General features: G+C 40.7%; 1 protein-coding gene and 1 non-coding gene across 2 annotated transcripts in view; one reads left to right on the top strand and one right to left on the bottom strand.

Moving 5' to 3' along the window:
- Window positions 1-17531, bottom strand: part of LOC106565452 (SPRY domain-containing protein 3) — a 55408-nt gene that overhangs the window by 20655 nt on the left and 17222 nt on the right. The gene's annotated exons all lie outside the window — the stretch shown is intronic.
- trnaa-ugc (transfer RNA alanine (anticodon UGC)) lies at window positions 12758-12840 on the top strand. Its single transcript has one exon. It is a non-coding gene; the product is annotated as a tRNA-Ala (tRNA).

The raw sequence follows: 17531 nt of genomic DNA, 5'->3' as shown, positions 1-17531 counted from the left end.
GCCTGTTCAACCTCTCTTTCGTGTCGTCTGAGATTCCCAAAGATTGGAAAGCAGCTGCGGTCATCCCCCTCTCTTGACCCAAACTCTTGACCCAAACTGCTACAGACCTATATCTATCCTACCCTGCCTTTCTAAGGTCTTCGAAAGCCAAGTCAACAAACAGATTACCGACCATTTCGAATCCCACCGCACCTTCTCTGCTATGCAATCTGGTTTCAGAGCTGGTCATGGGTGCACCTCAGCCACGCTCAAGGTCCTAAACGATATCGTAACCGCCATCGACAAGAAACAATACTGTGCTGCCATATTCATTGACCTGGCCAAGGCTTTCGACTCTGTCAATCACCACATCCTCATCGGCAGACTCAATAGCCTTGGTTTCTCAAATTATTGCCTCGCCTGGTTCACCAACTACTTCTCTGATAGAGTTCAATGTGTCAAATTGGATGGCCTGTTGTCCGGGCCTCTGGCAGTCTCTATGGGGGTGCCACAGGGTTCAATTCTTGGACCAACTCTTTTCTCTGTATACATCAATGATGTCGCTCTTGCTGCTGGTGAGTCTCTGATCCACCTCTACGCAGACGACACCATTCTGTATACTTCTGGCCCTTCTATGGACACTGTGTTAACAACCCTCCAGACGAGCTTCAATGCCATACAACGCTCCTTCCGTGGCCTCCAACTGCTCTTAAATACAAGTAAAACTAACTGCATGCAACCGATCGCTGCCTGCACCTGCCCGCCCATCCAGCATCACTACTCTGGACGGTTCTGACTTAGAATATGTGGACAACTACAAATACCTAGGTGTCTGGTTAGACTGTAAACTCTCCTTCCAAACATCTCCAATCCAAAGTTAAATCTAGAATTGGCTTCCTATTTCGCAACAAAGCATCCTTCACTCATGCTGCCAAACATACCCTCGTAAAACTGACCATCCTACCGATCCTCGACTTCGGCGATGTCATTTACAAAATAGCCTCCAATACCCTACTCAATAAACTGGATGCAGTCTATCACAGTGCCATCCGTTTTGTCACCAAAGCCCCATATACTACCCACCACTGCGACCTGTACGCTCTTGTTGGCTGGCCCTCGCTTCATACTCATCGCCAAACCCACTGGCTCCAGGTCATCTACAAGACCCTGCTAGGTAAAGTCCCCCCTTATCTCAGCTCACTGGTCACCATAGCAGCACCCACCTGTAGCACCCGCTCCAGCAGGTATATCTCTCTGGTCACCCCCAAAGCCAATTCCTCCTTTGGCCGTCTCTCCTTCCAGTTCTCTGCTGCCAATGACTGGAACAAACTACAAAAATCTCTGAAACTGGAAACACTTATCTCCCTCACTAGCTTTAAGCACCAGCTATCAGAGCAGCTCACAGATCACTGCACCTGTACATAGGCCATCTATAATTTAGCCCAAACAACTACCTCTTCCCCTACTGTATTTATTTATTTATATATTTTGCTCCTTTGCACCCCATTATTTCTATTTCTACTTTGCACTTTCTTCCACTACAAATCTACCATTCGAAATGATTGACATCCTTAATAATAAGATTAGCAAAAATGACTGTATAAAATAAATAAATCCAAATAGTGAGTTATTAGGGACGTAACGATCCAAATGCGCTTGAGATATAAGTGCATCGGACCACAGGACTGGAACCAAATGTAGAATGCATCGTTTAGGAAATTGATTCAAACGTTATGAATCGCTGATTAAATGTTTTGTTGTTGCTCAAATTACTTTCTTTCTACATTCCGAAAATACCTCTCATATTTTGAGACAACTCACCTTCAGTGTCAAACTAAGCATGTAATTGTGTTGACAGTCATTGATCTAATTTTGCATGCCGAACAGTGGTGTGTATTTATGGATGCCAAGGGAAGCCAGCCCCCCCCCCTTAAATACATACAAATAAAACAACACATAAAATGATGTATCTTTCGTCTCTCTGTATCATAATTATCCTTCAATTCGCAAGTGGCTGAATGTATCTCACCGGAGAAAGCATCCGAGTGAGCGCAACAACACCCCCCGTCTCAGTATGTGTAGCCCATGTATCTGATGCTGTCTGGACAAAAAGAGTATGACATTGTTGCCACCCGAAGCATTTAATTCAATAGCCAAAAAGTCTGGCCAAAAATAGTTTTGTTGTTGCTCAAATTTCTTTCTACCTTACAAAAATACCTCATATTTGGTGACAACTACGTCCTCTCCTTCAACGTCGAACTAAGCATGTAATTGTGTTGACAGTCATTGATCTAATGTTGCATGCCGAACAGTGCCGTGTATTTATGAATGCCAAGGGAAGCCAGGCTTCCCCAAAAATATTGTTGCCGCCCGAAAACGTTGAATTCGCAAGTGTTATGATGATGATTTGCAAATGAGCAAGCAAGCTAGCTACTTGAGCTATTAAAGTACGCAACAGCTGACAGCCTCCTGGAAGTTTTGTTTACAAACGATTACAAGCATTCCCATAACATGATGCAGCCTCCACTATGCTTGAAAATATGGAGCATGGTACTGAGTAATGTTATGGGTATGCCTTCCCTGTGGCTCAGTTGGTAGAGCATGGTGTTTGCAACGCCAGCATGGTGTGTGCAACGCCAGGGTTGTGGGTTTGATTCCCATGGGAGGCCAGTATAACATTTTTAAAAAATGCATGAAATGCATTCACTACTGTAAGTCGCTCTGGATAAGAGCGTCTGCTAAATGACTAAAATGTAAATGTAAAAAAATGTGCCATAACATAACACTTTGTATTCAGGACAAAAAATGTACTGACTCCTTCTTTATTTTTACCCATCTACCAATAGGTGAAAACCTCCCTGGTCTTTGTGGTTGAATCTGTGTTTTAAATGTATTGCTCGACTAAAGGACCTTACAGATAATTGTATATGTTGGGTACAGAGATGAGGTAGTCATTCAAATATCATGTTAAACACTATTATTGCAAACAGAGTCCATGCAACGTATTATGTGACTCGTTAAGCACATTTTTACTCCTGAACTGATTTAGGCTTGCCATAAGAATCGGGTTGAATACTTATTGACTCAAGACATTTCAACTTGTAATTTGTCATTCATTTGTAAAAAGAAAAAAATAAACGGTGACATTATGGGGTATTGTGTGTAGGCCAGTGACCAAAAAAATCTCAATTTAATGCATTTTAAATTCAGGCTATAACACAACTAAACGTGGAAAAAGTCAAGGGGTGTGAATACTTTCTGAAGGCACTGTAATTGCTCAGTATTTGTATTATTTATTTTTACAGTATTTTTTGCTCATCTTTTTTTTGCTCATAATTTGGGACCTGACTGTACGTAACATTACCAGAGTGGGTTCTCTGACTATTTTGAAGTTACAGTGCCGTCCAAATATATTGGCACATTTGTGCTTTTCTTAAATAATTCCCTACTTATTTTAAAATAAGTTGAAACAATAAAATAATAATTGGTCACCACACCTTGTTATTGGATTTTCAACATTGCAAAACCAATTAAATTTGTGTAAACTTAAGCTGCTGGACTGTTCTGGAGTGGCCAGCCAATTGTGCAGATCTGAATCACATCCAAAACCAATGGCGGGAGCTGAAAACAGCAGTTGGTGGAGGGCACCTCTCAAACATTGAAGGATTAGAGCAGTTTGCTGCTGGAAAGTGGGCCAAACTTCCAGTAGAAAGGTGCAGCGAGCTCATTGATGGCTACAATAAGCATTTATTGGCAGTTATCTTGGCCAAAGGCTGTGCAACAAAGTATTAGCTCCGGGTGCCAATCATTTTGTCCATGCCATGTCTTTATTTTCTAAATTAAAATTATTAACTTAAGTTTACAAAAATACAATTGATTATGCAATGTTGAAAATCCAATGACATGGTGTGGTGACCCAACATTTAAACATTTTTTTACATATCAACTTATTTGAGAAAAGTGAAAGTGTGCCAATATATTTGACCGACACTTTATGATCAATTTTATGAGCACCACCAACACAGTGAATGGGAAAATGGATTCAAAGGGAACTCCCTCTTCTGGGGCCTCATTTATCAATTGTGTGTACATTTCTCACAATATTCTGACGTAAATGGTGATTCAAGGATTTATAAATGATTGGGATTTATAAAACTGTCGCACGCAACAGATACACATGTTTTCATTGATAAATTAGAGCCATACTATATAGAGGTAATTGCCAAAAATAATGGAAACACTTGAGTAAACGAGGGATACAAAGTATATTGAAAGCAGGTGTTTCCACACAGGGTGTGGTTCCTGAGTTAATTAAGCGATTAACATCCCATCATGTTTAGGGTCATGTATAAACATTTTGTCTACCATGGCTGTGCCCTTCATAGGATGACAATATCCCCATCAACAGGGCAGGAATTGTCAATGAATGGTTTGATGAGCATGAAAAAGATGTAAACCATATGCCATGGCCGTCTCAATCCCCAGATCTCAACCCAATTGAACACTTATGAGAGATTCTGGAGCAGCGCCTGAGACAGAATTTTCCACCACTACCAACAAAACACCAAATGATGAAATGTCTCATTGAAGAATGGTGTCGCAATCCCTACAAAAGAGTTCCAGACACTTGTAGAATATATGCCAAGGTGCATTGAAGCTGTTCTGGCTCAACACCCTATTAAGACACTTTATGTTGGTGGTTCCTTTATAATGGCAGTTACTTGTGTGTGTGCTAGTGAATGAGTGTTACAACCCTGCCTGAAAACGGCCTCCATTCACCTTTTATGGTGACAAAAACAGCATCATTTGTTGTATGATTTGGAAATATTGGAACTGGGCCTTTACCATTTCTATAAGGAAAAAGCAATGGCAAATATTATTACATTTCTATAGAGGTATGGGCAGAATGTTTTAATCTTTTGTAGTGAACATGCATGCAGGAACCTATATGTGTCAAACACTGGCCGCTCAATATTACATTTATCGATAGATTGTGTTTATATCCTTCCTTGTTATAGGCTCTGGGATTGTAGACTATGATAGGCTACCAGTCTATTATTTTCAAGCATGATTTTTTTTAACCCTTATTTTACCAGGTAAGTTAACTGAGAACACATTGTCATTTACTGCAACGACCTGGGGAATAGTTACAGGGGAGAGGAGGAATGAGCCAATTGTAAGCTGGGGATGATTAGATGACAATATGAGGGCCAGATTGGAAATTTAGCCAGGAGCTACTCTTACAATAAGTGTCATGGGATCTTTAGTGACCACAGCAAGTCAGGACACCAGTTTAACATCCCAGCTGAAAGACACCACCCTACAAAGGGCAATGTCCCCAATCACTGTTGTGGGGGATTGGGCTATTTTTTTTTTTTTTACACCAGAAGAAAAGGTGCCTTCTACTGGCCCTTTAACATCACTTCCAGCAGAATTTTGTCTCCCATCCAGGGACTGACTAGGACCAAACCTACTTAGCTTCAGAAGCATGCCAGCAGTGGGATGCAGGGTGGTATGCTGCTGGCTAAATGAGGGATGGTTGAATGGAGAGACATCTTGCAATATGACGCTTTATATTATAGGCTAATGAAAAACATATTAGGCCTGCATGCCCAGTTATGCGATCTCCTCAACAACTGCAAACGCATATTTTTCATTACCATTGTTATGAATCAATCCCGTCAACAAACACCTCCATTTCCACAAAATAACAATATTTGCTTGCAATACCATTCTTCAACCACTACAAGGTGTGCGTACGCATGGTCTGAGAGCCGTGCGTGGAGATACTCACACTTTCCCGTCAAGTTCAAATTTGTTAAATACCAACCGTTGTGGGAAATCTGGCACACGCAAGGTTTAGAGGCTTTTACATTTAAAAAAAAAAATAGTATATTGTTCCAAAATATGTCTGAAAACAGGCCAAATCAAAAAGGGTACTTTTGAGATATTCATATTTTTTATGTATGTGACAAATTGTCTAGATTCTGAAATACATACTTCATATGTTTGAGGACACAATAAGGAGTATAATGATATAATATGTTGTCTGTATCATGTACTGTTCACGGATCATAGGGTCTGTAATAAAAAATGGCCTAAAATGGCCACTTTCATTATTATTATGATTATCTCACAAACTGTTTGTGATCCAAATGTAAAAAGTATGTAAAACATCCTTTCTCCCAATGAATTTTCTATGTGAGAATTGCCAGAACAATCTGAGTTACCCAAAATGTTTTTGGGCTATACTGGCATGGAATCGCCCTTTTCCTGTCCTGGCTTTGGATTTAGCCTGCCAAAAAAGGTCTTGGCTGCTGTCTCCACATTTTGGAAGTGTGTGAGTGGTGTGGCTGGGATTGCCCCTTGACAGGGTCAATGTCGAGTGGATAAGGGGTTTGGGACAGCGACTGGATGCACGGACGGTTTTTGGTGGTGTTGCTGTGACACGTAGTGCTGGGTCAATACCATTATTGCGATACGTGCTAGTATTGTGGCAAGGAAACAAAACACAAAGCGGATTTGACTTCTTTAGGAAAACAGCCCTAATGTTGGAAACAAACATCATTTTCTTGTCATGTCATCCAGAGTCACATGTATTTACTTTCCAAGCTATAGCACACAATATTTTACATACAGCAGGATTTTAAAAGACCAAAGAGTTTTATCTGCTTTCGTGTTTTCATTTTTGCCATGGAAAATAATATTGCAATACTGGTATTGTCACAGCCCTAGTGACGCCGTATTGGGGCGTATTTGGGGAAGTGGGTTATAATTAAAAGTGAAAGAGGTATGCAGGTTTGCCTTGCCTGTCCCAGGGCCATTCAGCTGCATGCCCTAACCCTGCACAACCACCCCTACCCATGTTAAAGCAGGTATGGTGTGTCTCCCTACTGAGTCAGACACCAACCCTATAGCCTGCCTCACGACGGATACTGCCAGACAGACAACCCCCATCATAAATCTCCATCAGAACGAAAGACAAAGAGACCTAAAGAGGGTGAGAGACCAAGACAGGAAAGGGAGAGCGGGAGAGAGACAGACAGAAAGACAGACAGACAGACAGACAGACAGACAGACAGACAGACAGACAGACAGACAGACAGACAGACAGACAGACAGACAGACAAACAGACAGAAAGAAAAATGGGAGAAACAGGGCTGCCGAGAGAAGTAGCCTGTTGAGTGTGTATGAGACATGAAAAATTACCACCGAAGCCAAAATCACACCCCCATGCCACCCCTTCTTTCTTATACCAACAGCATCCAAAAACAACAGAAATTCACGCCATTAAACATTAGCGGTTTTACAGTATTTCTGACACAGTCTTACTCACTCAAGTACTGTACAGTTAATATACAGTAGGCTGGCTACATGCTCCAACTTATACAGGTGTCTGTCCCTACTACGTGACTCCTGCCATGTCTGTCTCTTAGCTAGGTCTGGCACAATTACCGTATTACCATGTAACCTAAGGTTATGGATGAAGCCAGCCATGAACATAAAATAACCATCATAACCATTAAAAATGTTAAATAACCATATATACAGTGCATTCGGAAAGTATTCAGACCTCTTGACTTTTTGTTACGTTACAGCCTTATTCTAAAATGGATTAAATTAAATAAAACATCCTCATCAATCTACACACAATACCCCATAATGACAAAGTGAAAACAGGTTTTTAGAAATGTTTACAAAAGTATTCAGACCCTTTGCTATGAGACTCGAAATTGAGCTCAGATGCATCCTGTTTCCATTGATCATCCTTGAGATGTTTCTACAACTTTATTGGAGTCCACCTGTGGTAAATTCAATTGATTGGACATGATTTGTAAAGGCACACACCTGTCTATATAAGGTCCCATAATTGACAGTGCATGTCAGAGCAAAAACCAAGCAATGGGTTGTCGAAGGAATTGTCCATAGAGCTCTGAGACAGGATTGTGTCGAGCCACAGATATGGGGAAGGGTAACCAAAACATTACTACAGCATTACAGTGGCCTCCATCACTCTTAAATGGAAGAAGTTTGGAACCACCAAGATTCTTCCTAGAGCTGGCCGCCCGGTCAAACTGAGGAATCGGAGAAGGGCCTTGGTCAGGGAGGTGACCAAGAACCCGAAGGTCACTCTGACAGAGCTCCAGAGATCCTCTGTGGAGATGGGAGAACCTTCTAGAAGGACAATCATCTCTGCAGCACTCCACCAATCAGGCCTTTATGGTAGAGTAGACAGACGGAAGCCACTCCTAAGTAAAAAGTTCATGACAGCCCACTTGGAGTTTGTCAAAAGGTACCTAAAGGACTCAGACCACGATGAAACCAAGATTGAGCATTTTAGCCTGAATGCCAAGCTTCACGTATAGAGGAACTACCATCCCTATGGTGAAGCCTGGTCGTGGTATCATCATGCTGTGGGGGTATTTTTTAGCAGCGGGGACTGGGAGACTAGTCAGGATTGAGGCAAAGTTGAATGGAGCAAAGTACTGAGCGATCCTTGATGAAAACCTACTCCAGAGCGCTCAGGACGTCAGACTTGGGCGAAGGTTCACCTTCCAACAGGACAATGACCCTAAGCACACAGCCAAGACAACGCAGGAGTGGCTTCGTGACAAGTCTCGGAATGTCCTTGAGTGGCTCAGACAGAGCCCGGACTTGAACCTGATCGAACATCTCTGGAGAGACCTGAAAATAGCTGGGCAGCGACGCTCCCCATCCAACCTGACAGAGCTTGAGAGGATCAAATCAAATTGTATTTGTCACATGCGCCGAATACAACAGGAATACCATCTTACCATGAAATAATTACTTACAAGCCCTTAACCAACAATGCAGTTTTAAGAAAATAGAGTTAAGAAAATATTTACCCAATAAACTAAAGTAAAAAATGACAGTTTTTTTGCAACACAATAAAATAACAATAATGAGGCTATATACAGGGGGTACCGGTACCAAGTTAATGTGCGGGGTTACAGGTTAGCCGAGGTAGAGATGAAGGGGAGAAACTCCCAAAATACAGGTGTGCCAAGCTTGTAGCGTCATACCCAAGAAGAATCGAGGCTGTAATCGCTGCCAAAGGTGCTTCAACAAAGTACTGAGTAAATAGTCAGAATTTCACAAATCAATTCAAACCTGTTTTTGCTTTGTCATTATGGGGTATTGTGTGTAGATTGCTGAGAAAAAAAACTATTTAAGCAATTTTAGAATAAGGCTGTGGCGTAACAAAAATGTGGAAAATGTCAAGGGGTCTGAATACTTTCCGAATGCACTGTATATATACAGTACCAGTCAAAAGTTTGGACACACCTACTCATTCAAGGGTTTTTCTTAATTTTTACTACTTTCTACATTGTGTAATAATACTGAAGACATTAAAACTATGAAATAAATCATATGAAATCATGTAGTAACGTAAAAAGTGTTAAACAAATCAAAATATTTTTTATATTTGAGAATATTCAATGTAGCCACCCTTTGCCTTGATGACAGCTTTGCACACTCTTGGCCATTACTCTCAACCATTATTTAAATTAACACATGTGCCTTGTTAAAAGTTCCTTTGTGGAATTTCTTTCCTTCTTAATGCGTTTGAGCCAATCAATTGCGTTGTGACAAGGTAGTGGTGGGTGGTAAACAGAAGAGGGCCCTATTTGGTAAAAGTCCATATTATGGTAAGTTCAAATAAGCAAAAAAAAAGAGACAGTCCATCATTACTTTAAGACATTAAGGTCAGTCAATCCAGAAAGTTTCAAGAACTTTGAACGTTTCTTCAAACGCTATGATGAAACTGGCTCTCAAGAGGACCGCCACAGGAATGGAAGACCCAGAGTTACCTCTGCTACAGAGGATAAGTTCATTAGAGTTACCAGCCTCAGAAATTGCAGCCCAAAGAAATGCTTCACAGAGTTCAAGTAACAGACACATCTCAACATCAACTGTTCTGAGGAGACTGCGTGAATCAGGCCTTCATGGGCGAATTGCTAGAAAGAAACCACTTCTAAAGGACACCAATAAGAAGAGACCTGCTTGGGCCAAGAAACACGAGCAATGGACATTAGACCGGTCGAAATCTGTCCTTTCGTCTGATGAGTCCAAATTTGAGATTTTTGGTTCAAACTGTCGTGTCTTTGTGAGACGCAGAGTAGGTGAACTGATGATCTCCGCATGTGTGGTTCCCACCGTGAAGCATGGAGGAGGAGGTGCTTACTGTTGACACTGTCTGTGATTTATTAAACGCACACTTAACCAGCATGGCTGCCACAGCATTCTGCACCGATACGCCATCCCATCTGGTTTGCGCTTAGTGGGACTATCTTTTTTCTTTCGACGGGACATTGACCCAACACACCTCCAGGCTGTGTTAGGGCTTGTTGACTGAGAATGAGAGTGATGGAGTGCGGAATCAGATGACCTGGCCTGCACAATCACCTGACCTCAACCCAATTGAGATGGTTTGGGATGAGTTGGACAGCAGAGTGAAGGGAAAGCATCCAACAAGTGCTCAGTATATGTGGGAACTCCTTCAAGACTGTTGGAAAATAATTCCAAGCTGGTTGAGAGAATTCCAAGAGTGTTCAAAGCTGTCATCAAGGCAAAGGGTGGCTACTTTGAAGAATCATAAATATTAAATATTAAATGTATTTTGATTTTGATTTGTTTAACCCCTTATTGGTTACTACATGATTCCATATGCGTTATTTCATATCTTCACTATTATTCTACAATGTAGAAAATATAAAAAAATAAGAAAAAGCATTGAATGAGTAGGTGTGTCCAAAGTATTGACTGGTACTGTGTATTCATTTTTTTACGAGTAGCTGACTAAAAACGGGACGGTGTGCATTCGTGTGGTTGAGTCCCTTTTCTGCAGTAACATGGACTCTTAACAATATGATGAAACTTTGTTGCTCCTTGCTGAAATGTAGAATGTTCATTCAAATGATGTTAACTGATGTGGCTTGTAATGTCAGTTGTGTTGAATCCAGAATCCAGATGGTTACACTTCTTGTTTTTACTTCCTGCTTTAGTCCTATGGGTACACTCGCAATGGCTGCCAGTCCACCAAATATGCCATCACTGACTTGAATGGGGTCTTTTCACTTGATTTTTTATGGCAGCTCATGCAGTCAGGAGCGGAGAAAATGAGAAAATGTGGCAAAAATGTATTTTTGCTATTCGAACGGTTATTACGGTGACCGAGGTCATTTGGCTGGCCAATTACCGTCATCCAAAATTCCATGACCGTCACAGCCTTACTCATAGCCTGCATTTCCCGCCCCATTATTTTCCTCACTCTGTAGTAAAACTTAGCAAAAAAAACAACAGCAAACCCCTATTGTTCGTCAACAGGTAATCCTCAGATCTTTTCTCTGAGGTGAGTAGTTAGTCTATTAATAGATTATGTTGAATGAGGGCAGCTTTTCCAGCCCTCCATTCTACCAACACACTGAATCTGCAGTGAATGGCTCCCCTGCTCTGTTCCATTGGTGTCAGATTGACTGATTCCTGGAACACCGGCCGACATGGCAGGAAAAGAGTGAGGTAGAGAGAGAATGAGAGAGAGGAAAGGCTAGGGAAGGCCAATTCAATGAACTGATATACGTTTCACCAAATTAGAGTGACTCACCTTGAACTAGTGTGCTAAAGAAATCAGTCTTGTTTAACCCATTACAATCTAAGCCCTGTCTAAACCAGGGGTGGGGGTTCTACTAAGCTATATGGAATTGTTTTAAGGTCATACCAAGGATAACTTTGCTATTTAATTTTGAATTTTAAGACCCCTTGAAGTATCCAAACATTTTTTTAAAATGTATTATTTGATGGAAATGTGTATTTGGCCTTACTGCTATTAGCTCATACAAATGCATTGAATAACATATTCACTACATGGAACAACAGATAGTCCCCCCCAATAAAATCTCAAGTAAGTGTCTGTCCTATATCTGAGAGACATAAGAAAGATCAGGAAACCTTTTTGATTTATTTTGTTACATGTATTTAACCCCTTATTTTTGGTACTAAACTATCTCCTTATATACAGTTGAAGTCGGAAGTTTACATACATCTTAGCCAAATACATTTAAACTCAGTTTTTCACGATTCCTGACATTTAATCCTATTAAAAATTCCCTGTTTTAGGTCTGTTAGGATCACTACTTTATTTCAAGTATGTGAAATGTCAAAATAATAGTAGCGAGAATGATTTATTTCAGCTTTTATTTCCCTCATCACATTCCCAGTGGGTCAGAAGTTTACATAAACTCAATTAGTATTTGGTAGCATTGCCTTTAAATTGCTTAACTTGGGTCAAACGTTTTGGGTAGCCTTCCACAACCTTCCCACAATAAGTTGGGTGATATTTGGCCAATTCCTCCTGACAGAGCTGGTGTAACTGAGTCAGATTTGTAGGCCTCCTTGCTCACACACGCATTTTCAGTTCTGCCCACAAATGTTCTATATGATTGAGGTCAGGGCTTTGTGATGGACACTCCAATACCTTGACTTTGTTGTCTGTAAGCCATTTTGCCACAACTTTGGAAGTATGCTTGGGGTCATTGTCAATTTGGAAGACCCATTTGTGATCAAGCTTTAACTTCCTGACTGATGTCTTGAGATGTTGCTTCAATATATCCACATAATTGTCCTCCCTCATGATGCCATCTATTTTGTGAAGTGCACCAGTCCCTCCTGCAGCAAAGCACCCACAACATGATGCTGCCACCCCGGTTTTAGAGCAGTGGCTTCTTCCTTGCTGAGCGGACATTCAGGTTATGTCAGTCCCGTGTGGCTCAGTTGGTAGAGCATGGTGTTTGCAACGCCAGGGTTGTGGGTTCGATTCCCACGGGGGACCAGCACGGGAAAAAATTATGAAATCTATCCATTCACTACTGTAAGTTGCTCTGGAAAAGAGCGGCTGCTAAATGACTAAAATGTTATGTCGATATAGGACTCGTTTTACTGTGGATGTACCTGTTCCCTCCAGCATCTTCACAAGGTCCTTTGCTGTTGTTCTGGGATTGATTTGTACTTTTCGCACCAAAGTACATTCCTCTCTAGTAGACAGAACACATCTCCTTCCTGAGCGGTATGACAGCTGCGTGGTCCCATGGTGTATACTTGCGTACTATTGTTTGTACAGATGAACGTGGTACCTTTGGAAATTGCTCCCAAGGATGAACCAGACTTGTGGAGGTCTACAATTTTTTCTGAGGTCTTGGCTGATTTCTTTTGATTTTCCCATGATGTCAAGCAAAGAGACACTGAGTTTGAAGATAGGCCTTGAAATACATCCACAGGTACACCTCCAATTGACTCAAATGATGTCAATTAGCCTTTTAGAAGCTTCTAAAGCCATGACGTAATTTTCTGGAATTTCCCAAGCTGTTTAAAGGCACAGTCAACTTAGTGTATGTAAACTTCAGACCAACTAGAATTGTGATACAGTGAATTATAAGTGAAATAATCTGTCTGGAAACAATTGTTGGAAAAATTCCTTGTGTCATGCACAAAGTACATGTCCTAACCGACTTGCCAAAATTATAGTTGTTAAAAATAAATTTGTGGAGCAGTTGAAAACGAGTTTTAATGACTCCAACCTAAGTGTATGTAAACTTCCGATTTCAACTGTATTTCCATTCATTTTTTGAACTGGTACCGGGGACCTTCAGATGAGTCTTGTGAGAATCTCAGTTTTCGGGATGTCTCATACTTTGACACCGCTGTAGCTCTGTCACCTTTCACCGCAGATGCGGAAGTGCGACATCGGCAGATGCAGTGAATTGTGACGCATCCAATGCAGAAGATATCTCTATTTTGTTATTATGCTAATTAGATTTCCACTGACTTGTTTTACATTCTTATTCTTGTCATTGAGCTTAAAGTTCATTTTCTGACATTTTCAAACCTCAAAATGTGGAGTCCATGTTGATTTTGGAATGAACTATCACTTTACATGAGCTAAGGGAAAATACCTATTGCCAGCCACTCCATTTCTTCTCAAAAAGCAAAGTAACCATCCCAATGATATGAGAAAGACATCCTAATGATATGAGAAAATGTTGTGGTTTTCCAGTGAAATCTTTAACCGTCTGTCAACCTAACCACAAAACTTCCAGCCCTGCTGTTACCAGGCAACCAAAGTGAACAGTAAACAACCACACTAAACACCATTAATCACTTATTAGTGTCAACGATAAGAAAACAATGATGAAACAATGTGAACAAGTAGGTCACACCTTGACAACCCATGACGTTTCTCTTGGTTCTGAAGGACATGGTAAAGTGTTCAGTCAACAGAGGAAGACTCCTTGCTCTCATGTCAAAGTTCCTTCTGAAGCAGCGAGCATTCCAGGCCTCCCACCTCAGTTTTCCTATTTAAACAGACTGTGGTAATCTACAGGTGTGTTAACATAATCCCAGGTGTAGCTACAGTATGAAGGCTGCTTTCACAGAACCAGAGGGGCCAGACAGATGAGACGCTGCAGCCTCCAGCAAGCATGCCATTGCCAACACCACCAGGCAGGTCTCCACTCAGCAGTTACCAACACACACATAAACACTCAAACACACAGAGACACAGACTGAAACAGAGACAGATACAAACACATAAGGAAAATCTTCCGATATCAACAATGGCATACTACTTAAATAAAGCAATGTATTGGGCATGCATTCTAAGTAGTGTTGTAAGTTAAACCGAAACTTCTGTACTTTTTAGATACTGAAAAAACAGTTCAGTGCTATAATTTAAAAAAACAATTTTGGTACTTCTATCATACCGTATGTGTCTCAGATCTTTACTGATTGAGAGGATCGAGTCTGTCTGCCAGCGCAGCTGATGTCTCCTTATAGCGCGAGAGCACCGAGTATGTTCCACTTACTCATTGCTAGCTCTAGCCTAGAGGTCTTCACAGGTTCAAAAAGTTGGACCTGTTCCGAAATGGACCTGGGGCTTTCCCACCCAGACCCAATACGCATAAATACAATTTTAAAATCTAATCTCCTATGTGGAGGTGATTAAAATAATTGAGAATACAAGTGATGCTAGTGAAGATATGGTAGTGGATATACCACAGCCTGTAGGTAATGTTTGCTGCCAGACAAAAGATACCCTGTGTGGTATGGTGGATTTTGGTGGATTTTGTTGCGTTCATTGTCACAGTTATAAACTGTACAGCACAAGTCTAAAAGAAGTTGAAAAAAACTGGACATTATTGTGGCTGCAGCAGAAAAATTTGGCACCGGAAGACCCACACTCCAAGGTTCCTCTTGAGCCTGTGTAGGGATCAGATCTGTTTTATTTATTTTTAACAGAAAAGTTGTTTGATTTATTTTTTGGTCGTTTTCCTTTCCGTTAACATATATACCATATACCGAGGTATTTCAAAACAGCCACAAAATGTTTTCTCAACATCGTCAAAGCAATTTTTTTCTCTCAACTTTTTCCAATACATTTGAATATTAGTTGCAAAATGTTTAGTTATTACCTGCAGTCAACTTGTGTAATACCTTAGCAGATTGTGTTTTTCATTTCATATGTCACATCATTTCACCTGTCACATCATTTCGCCAGTCACGTGTTTGTTTGTAAATAGCACAACGGGAGCTGGTGAGTCCATAGCATTCTATATCTATCGGTGAGGCTCTGTTGTGCGGCGCACATGAGGTGATGAAGTTACATTTATATACAATTCACTACTAAATGTTTGCCATCAGATATCTTATAATGGATTTCTGCCAGAAGTCAAAGAGCTCTGGAGAAGTTATCTGTTTAGCTGCCATTTTTCCCCTGCGCTTTCTACTAACGTTTTTTTTCTCTGTTCGTTTCCCATGTGCTCCATCTACACATGCTGCTCTTCCTTCAGAAAAGCATACATGACAACTTTGTTCATTTGCACAATTTCTCTCGTTCACTTTCGCTTATAAATATCCACACTCACAGAAAATGACATTCGGTTGCTACTAGCTAAGCTTCTAAAACTATATGAGCTGGATTTGCCTGTTTTTGCAAGTAATTGATGTTAATTTTCGCTCATTAGGATTTAGCTAACAGCGTCCATGTGATTCACTATTAGCTTGTGCAAATTTTATAATGCCGGTAAAACTGTAAATCCCATATGACAATATGAAAATCTGGATACCGCCCAAGCCTAATACCCATAACATGATGCAGCCACCACTATGCTTGAAAATATGGAGAGTGGTACTCAGTAATATGTTGTATTGGATTTGCCCCAAATATAACACTTTGTATTCAGGACAAAAATGTAATTGCTTTGACACATTTTTTGCAACATTACTTTAATGCCTTGTTGCAAACAGGTTGCATGTTTTGGAATATTTATATTCTGTACAGGCTTACTTATTTTCACGCTGTCAATTACATTAGTATTAGGGAATAACTACAATGTTGTTGATCCATCCTCAGTTTTCTCCTATCACAGCCATTAAACTCTGTTTTAAAGTCACCATTGGCCGTCATGGTGAAATCCCTGAGCGGTTTCCTTCCTCTCGGCAACTGAGTTAGGAAGGACGCCTGTATCTTTGTTGTGACTGGGTGTATTTATACAGCATCCAAGGCTTAATTAATAACTTTACCATGCTCAAAGGGGTATTCAATGTCTGCTTTTTTTTATCCATCTACCATTAGGTGCCCTTCTTTGCGAGGCATTGGAAAACATCCCTGGTCTTTGTGGTTGAATCTGTGTTTGAAATTCACTGCTTGACTAAGGGACCTTACAGATAATTGTGTGGGGTACAGAGATGAGGTAGTTATTCAAAAATCATGTTAAACACTATAATAACTTATGTGACTTGTTAAAACCTCTTAGGGATAGGGGGCAGTATTTTCACGGCCGGATGAAAAACGTACCCAAATTAAACTGGTTACTACTCTGGCCCAGAAACTAGAATATGCATATTATTAGTAGATTTGGATAGAAAACACTCTGAAGTTTCTAAAACTGTTTGAATGGTGCCTGTGAGTATAACAGAACTCATATGGAAGGCAAAAACCTGAGAAAAATTCAACCAGGAAGTGGGAGATCTGAGAATTGTAGTTCTTCTTTCTAATCCCTATCGAAACTACAGTGTCTGTGGGGTCACGTTGCACTTCCTAAGGCTTCCATTGGCTGTCAAAAGCCTTCAGAAAGTTTTTTCATCATTGTCCTGTAACCGGGCAGAGAATAGTAGCTCAGTCAATGAGTGGACTGCCTGGTGACAAAGGGATTGGTAATGCGTGATCCTGCGAGCGCGCCATTCCTTATTTTTCTTCTGGAATGAATACGCTATTGTCCGGTTGGAATATTATCGCATTTTTACGTAAAAAATACCATAAAGATTGATTTTAAACAACGGTTGACATGCTTCTAAGAACGGTAATGGAACATTTTGACTTTTCATCTCTGGTACTGCGCTCGCGCGTTATGCCTTTGGATAGTGCTCTGTACGCACGAACAAAACGGAGGTATTTGGACATAAATATGGATTATTTCGAACAAAAACAACATTTCTTGTGGAAGTAGCAGTCCTGGGAGTGCATTCTGATGAAGAT

This window comes from Salmo salar, chromosome ssa12, assembly GCF_905237065.1.
Source record: "Salmo salar chromosome ssa12, Ssal_v3.1, whole genome shotgun sequence".
Lineage (NCBI taxonomy): Eukaryota > Metazoa > Chordata > Actinopteri > Salmoniformes > Salmonidae > Salmo > Salmo salar.
The sequence above is the reverse complement of the archived record's forward strand: the minus strand, read 5'-3'. Positions and strand labels throughout refer to the sequence as shown.